This window comes from Balaenoptera musculus, chromosome 20 (assembly GCF_009873245.2).
Source record: "Balaenoptera musculus isolate JJ_BM4_2016_0621 chromosome 20, mBalMus1.pri.v3, whole genome shotgun sequence".
In the NCBI taxonomy this organism is placed as follows: domain Eukaryota; kingdom Metazoa; phylum Chordata; class Mammalia; order Artiodactyla; family Balaenopteridae; genus Balaenoptera; species Balaenoptera musculus.
The window spans coordinates 31333862-31340265 of NC_045804.1; the positions used below are offsets into that span (position 1 = coordinate 31333862).

Sequence of the window (6404 nt, forward strand, 5' to 3'; positions counted from 1 at the left end):
GTGTTTCCATATTAATTTTCTGTTTGGATGATCTGTCCTTTGCTGTAAGTGAGGTGTTAAAGTCCCCCAGTATTACTGTATTACTGTCGATTTCCTCTTTTATAGCTGTTAGCTGTTGCCTTATATATTGATGTACTCCTATGTTGGGTGCATATATATTTATAATTGTTATATCTTCTTCTTGGATTGATCCCTTGATCATTATGTAGTGTCCTTCCTTGTCTCTTGTAACATTCTTTATTTTAAAGTCTATTTTATCTGATATGAGTACTGCTACTCCAGCTTTCTTTTGATTTCCATTTGCATGGAATATCTTTTGCCATCCCCTCACTTTCAGTCTGTATGTTTCCCTAGGTCTGAAGTGGGTCTCTTGTAGACAGCATATATATGGGTCTTGTTTTTGTATCCATTCAGCGAGCCTGTGTCTTTTGATTGCAGCATTTAATCCATTCACATTTAAGGTAATTATCAATATGTATGTTCCTATTACCATCTTCTTAATTGTTATGGGTTTGTCTTGGTAGTTCCTTTTCTTCTCTTTGTTTCCCACTTAGAGAAGTTCCTTTAGCACTTGTTGTAGAGCTGGTTTGGTGGTGCTGAATTCTCTTAGCTTTTGCTTGTCTGTAAAGTTTTGGTTTCTCCATCGAATCTGAATGAGATCCTTGCCAGGTGGAGTAATCTTGGTTGTAGGTTCTTCCCTTTCATCACGTTAAGTATATCATACCACTCCCTTCTGGCTTGTAGAGTTTCTGCTGAGAAATCAGCTGTTAACCTTATGGGAGTTCCCTTGTATGTTATTTGTCATTCTTCCCTTGTTGCTTTCAATAATTTTTCTTTGTCTTTAATTTTTGTCAGTTTGATTACTATGTGTCTCAGCATGTTTCTCCTTGGGTTTATCCTGCCTGGGACTCTCTGTGCTTCCTGGACTTGGGTGGCTATTTCCTTTCCCATGTTAGGGAAAATTTTGACTATAATGTCTTCAAATATTTTCTCAGGTCCTTTCTGTTGCTCTTCTCCTTCTGGGACCCCTATAATGTGAATGTTGTTGCGTTTAATGTTGTCCCAGAAGTCTCTTAGGCTGTCTTCATTTCTTTTCATTCTTTTTTCTTTTTTCTGTTCCATAGCAGTGAATTCCACCATTCTGTCTTCCAGGTCACTTATCTGTTCTTCTGCCTCAGTTATTCTGCTATTGATTCCTTCTAGTGTACTCTTCATTTCAGTTATTACATTGTTCATCTCTGTTTGTTTGTTCTTTAATTATTCTAGGTCTTTGTTAAACATTTCTTGCATCCTCTCAATCTTTGCCTCTATTCTTTTTCCGAGGTCATGGATCATCTTCACTATCATTATTCTGAATTCTTTTTCTGGAAGGTTGCCTATCTCCACTTCATTTAGTTTTTTTTTTCTGGGGTTTTATCTTGCTCCTTCATTTGGTACATTGCCCTCTGCCTTTTCATCTTGTCTATCTTTCTGTGAATGTGGTTTTTGTTCCACAGGCTGCAGGATTGTAGTTTTTCTTGCTTCTGCTGTCTGCTGTCTGGTGGATGAGGCTATTTAAGTGGCTTGTGCAAGTTTCCTGATGGGAGCGACTGGTGGTGGCTAGAGCTGGGTGTTGCTCTGGTGGGCAGAGCCCATTAAAACTTTCATCTGCTTGTCTGCTGATGGGTGGTCCTGGGTTCCCTCCCTGTTGGTTGTTTGGCCTGAGGTGAGCCAACACTGGAGCCTACCCGGCTCTTTTGTGGGTCTAATGGTGGACTCTGGGAGAGCTCACGACAAGGAGTACTTCCCAGAACTTCTGCTGCCAGTGTCCTTGTCCTCATGGTGAGACACAGCTACCCCCCGCCTCTGCAGGAGACCCTCCAACACTAACAGGTATGTCTGTTTCAGTCTCCTATGGGGTCACTGCTCCTTCCCCTGTGTCCTGATTCACATACTACTTTGTGTGTGCACTCCAAGTGTGGAGTGTCTGTTTCCCCCAGTCCTGTCGAAGTCCTGCAATCAAATCCCGCTAACCTTCAAAGTCTGTTCTCTAGGAATTCCCCTTCCCACTTTTGGACCCCCAGGTTTGGAAGCCTGACATGGAGCTCAGAACCTTCATTACAGTGGGTGGACTTCTGTCGTATAGGTGTTCTCCAGTATGTGAGTCACCCACCCAGCAGTTATGGGATTTGATTTTACTGTGATTGCACCACTCCTACCATATCATTGTAGCCTCTCCTTTGTCTTTGGATGTTGGGTATCTTTTTTGATGAGTTCCAGTGTCTTCCTGTCAATGATTGTTCAGCAGTTAGTTGTGATTCTGGGAGTAAGAGCATGTCCTTCTACTCTGCTGTCTTCTTATTTTTCTTCATAATACACTTTGCCACCTGATATACCATATGTGCATTTTTAAATTTTTTGGTTTTACTCCAGTAAGACTACAAGCTCCATGAGAGCAAGAACCCTGTGGTTTTCTTTGTAACTGCCATGTTCCGAAGCCTAGAAAAATGTCTGGAGTATAGTGAATGCTTAACAAATATTTTTAAATAAATGAGTGTTTAATGAAAGATCTACAGAGAGGAAGGCAAAAATATAATGAAATTTTACAACCTGGAATTCCTCTCAGGATGCAGTCCTTGGAAACACCTGCATCAGAAACATTTAAGGTGACAGAATTCCCTGGTGGTCCAGTGGTTAGGACTCTGTGCTTCCACTGCAGGGGGCACAGGTTCGATCCCTGGTCAGGGAACAAAGATCCTCCATGCTGCATGGCACGGCCAACAAAAAAAAAAAAAAAAAAAAAAAAAGAAAAGAAAAGAAACATTTCAGGTGATTATTTAACATGCACATTTTGATCCCCTCCCCAGATCCACTGATGTTGACTTTCTGATGGTGAGGCCGGGCAATTAAAAATTTTAACAATTTTCCCATATAATTTATACACACCCTGAATTTGGAGAACCACTGGTTTGGGGTATAGAAAAGGTTGAAGAGAAGTAGTCATGTAAATGAAACTCTGAATAGTGTGTGTGTGTGTGCGTGTGTGTGTGTGTGTGTGCAACCTCCAGGTGGGAAGGAGCTATTTCAAGAAGTGTTTTTAGCAGGGGAGTGACATGATTAGGTCTATGTTTTTAAAAATATCACTCTGGCTCTAGTGAGGTAGTTTTGTTTATCTCACAAGTTCTCCTGTCTTATAGTTGAGGTCCCATATATACAGAGATCACATGCTTTGCAGTTAAATGGACCAGACACAGACTTTTATTAGCTGTGTGACAGAGAAAAAGTACATAACTCTCTTAGCCTTATTTTCCTCATGTGTAAAATGGGGGTAGTAATACTTTTCACATTGGGTTTTCTGAAGAATTGACTTTTAACTCATGTAAAATACCTGGTACATAACAGACCTGGGAATAATGTTGGTTTCTTGTGATCCTCATCCTCGAGGTGCTTTTGCCCTTTGGAAGAAAATCAGGGAAACACATCAAGCACTGGCATCTCCAGGGCCAATGTTGACAAGTTGTGAAATCAATCTCAGATATGAGACATCCTGCACAGTGTTGGGGAGACCGTGGGTAGGTACAGACTCTTAGAGGCAGCATCTGGATAAGGAGAAGAAAGTGGTGTGACCAGTTTGTGCTGGAAAAGACATGAATAATTTATGCACAGACAGCCTGTCATCAGGGACTGGGACTGGAGGCCAACTATTCAACAAGATCTTTGTCAAAGACCAGCACCAATCACTTTAGTTCCAGTAATAAAGTTTTCCAAGTACTTCATTAGATTTCTCTCTTCCCTGGTGATTTTTGCTCTTGACTGCATAGGAATAAAAATGTCAAGAACATTTTGTACCTTGTTTTCCTTTCTCTGTCCTCCCTTCCTTCTTTTCTTCTTCCCTGTTTCCTTTCTTCTTAACTTACATCTTAAACAATTAGCCTCTAAGAGTTGAACCTGTTTTATATTTTCCTATTACTAGAACTGAGTGATGGTTTGAGCAGAGATCCGTGTTCCCAAGCCAGCATCATGTTCCTCCCTACTACACACACCCTCCACTGTGTCCAATCATCTCTCATTAAGTCTCTTGTTATGTTTCACATTGCCTGAGTGTAACCTCTTTCCCTTTTGAGGCTGTCCTTAATGTTCACTGTAACCTACTTTCAGCTGGTTAGAATTAATGAGGAGATACATAGGGTAAACTTTGTGTTGTTGAGACATTCTTTCACTCAATTAAATTTAAATAAAGAACACATATACTCACATAATGTTCATTATGTGAGCATTCATACTCACATAATCTTGAGTGACTACTATGTGCCTGGCAACATTGATAGTAAGTACACATCGGTGAATAAAACAATCAGAATCCCTGCAGTCATGGGTGAGATAAAAACACACATACAAGTACATGTATAATAACAATAAATGGTAATAAGTCCCATAAAGGAAATAAACAGGACACATTAATAGAGAAAAACAAGGAGAGAAAGAAGAAGCTTATTTAGCATGATCCTGGAAACATCTCTGAAGATATGAATTTGCAGGCTAAGACAGGTCAGCCATGGAAAGAGCACAGAGACATGCACTCAGAAAAAGGGAATAACATGAATGAAGGTCTTGAGACAAGAGAGAGCTTTATTTGTGTGAGGAATTGGAAGGAGATCAGTGTGGCTTGGCATCAAGCATAAAGGGAAAGAGTGACCCAAGATGAAGTTGTAAGGTAGTGAGGACCAGGGACTAGATCTGTGGGCTCTGGGTAAGAAGTATGAGTTCTATTTTGAGTGCACTGGGAATACATTGAGAGTTTTTGTGAAAAGGCATGAAATTATCTGATTTTTATTTCAGAAAGATTTACTCTGGCTTATCTGTGGAATGTAGATTGGAGGATCAAGGGAGAAATCAGGAAGCCCAGTATGGAGGCTGTCACTGTGATCAAGGGAGAGATGCCTGTGGCTTGAACCAGGATGGTAGCTAGAGCAAGCAAAAAAGTGGGTGTACATCATGCTTATTTTGGAAGAAGAAGTGAAAGAATGGATCTGGGGTTGAGAGGAAGTAATCAAGGATGGCTTACAATTTCTAGTCACCTATTTTTGAGAAAAGGAAAGGCTGGGAGAGAAGTGGTTTGGTGGTTAAATCAAGAGCTCAGTTTGAAAATGTTAAGTTTGAGATGTACGGGAGAAATCCAAGAGTACAAATCAAATAAGTACTTAATTCTATAATTTTGGAGTTTAGAGGAAAGCTCAAGGCTATGATTACAAACTACAGCTTCATCAGTATGTAGATGGTATGTCACTTGTGGCGCCAACCAAGATTTAAAAAATCAGGGCCCTAGCAGGACAGGAATAAAGACGCAGATGTAGAGAATGGACTTGAGGACACGGGGAGGGGGAAGGGTAAGCTGGGACGATGAAGTGAGAGAGTGGCATTGACATATATACGCTACCAAATGTAAAATAGATAGCTAGTGGGTAGCAGCCGCATAGCACAGGGAGATCAGTTCGGTGTTTTGTGACCACCTAGAGGGGTGGGATATGGAGGGTGGGAGGGAGAGGAAAGAGAGAAGGGATATGGGGATGCATATATATGTATAGCTGATTCACTTTGTTATACAGCAGAAACTAACACAACATTGTAAAACAATTATACTCCAATAAAGATGTTTAAAAAAATTCATAGAAATTCCTAGAAAATGTGGTGGTTTTAAAATATGAGTGTTTGCAAACACGAGTAACATCAAAAACCAAAGCATTGAACTGCTATATATTAGTTTTCCTCTAATTTTTTTTTTACTGAAATATAGTTGATTTACAATGTTGTGTTATTTTCAGGTGTACAGTTACACACACACACACACATTCTTTTTCAGATTCTTTTCCATTATAGGTAATTACAAGAAACTGAATATAGTTCCCTGTGCTATTTTGTAGGTCCTTGTTGTTTATCTATTTTATACATAGTAGTGTATATCTGTTGATCCCAAACTCCTAATTTACCCCTCCCCCTTTTTTCCCCTTTGGTAACCGTAAGTTTGTTTTCTGTCTATGAGTCTAATTCTGTTTTCCTCTGATTTTTGAAAGACAAGTTGATCTTATTGGAACTGATGAATCAGAGGTGATGATTGCCCATATTTAATATGTATTTTAATAAATGCCAGCATCTTCAAAAAAAAAAAATGAGTGTTTGTTCTAGTATACATAAGATGGATAAACAACAAGGTCCTACTGCATAGCACAGGTAGCTATATTCAATATCCTGTGATAAACTATAATAGAAAAGAATATGAAAAAAAAAGTATATGTATAACTGAGTCACTTTGCTGTGCAGTGGAAATTAACACAACATTCTAAATCAACTATGCTTCAATAAAATTAAAAAAAAAATCAGGGCCCTAAATACTGTGGATCAAGTTTATTTCTCATTCCCATAATGGT

General features: G+C 39.4%; 1 non-coding gene across 1 annotated transcript; it reads left to right on the forward strand.

Moving 5' to 3' along the window:
- The first annotated feature begins 2655 nt into the window (after positions 1-2655).
- Positions 2656-2728, forward strand: TRNAG-UCC. The gene has a single exon. It is a non-coding gene; the product is annotated as a tRNA-Gly (tRNA).
- Positions 2729-6404: the final 3676 nt, after the last annotated feature.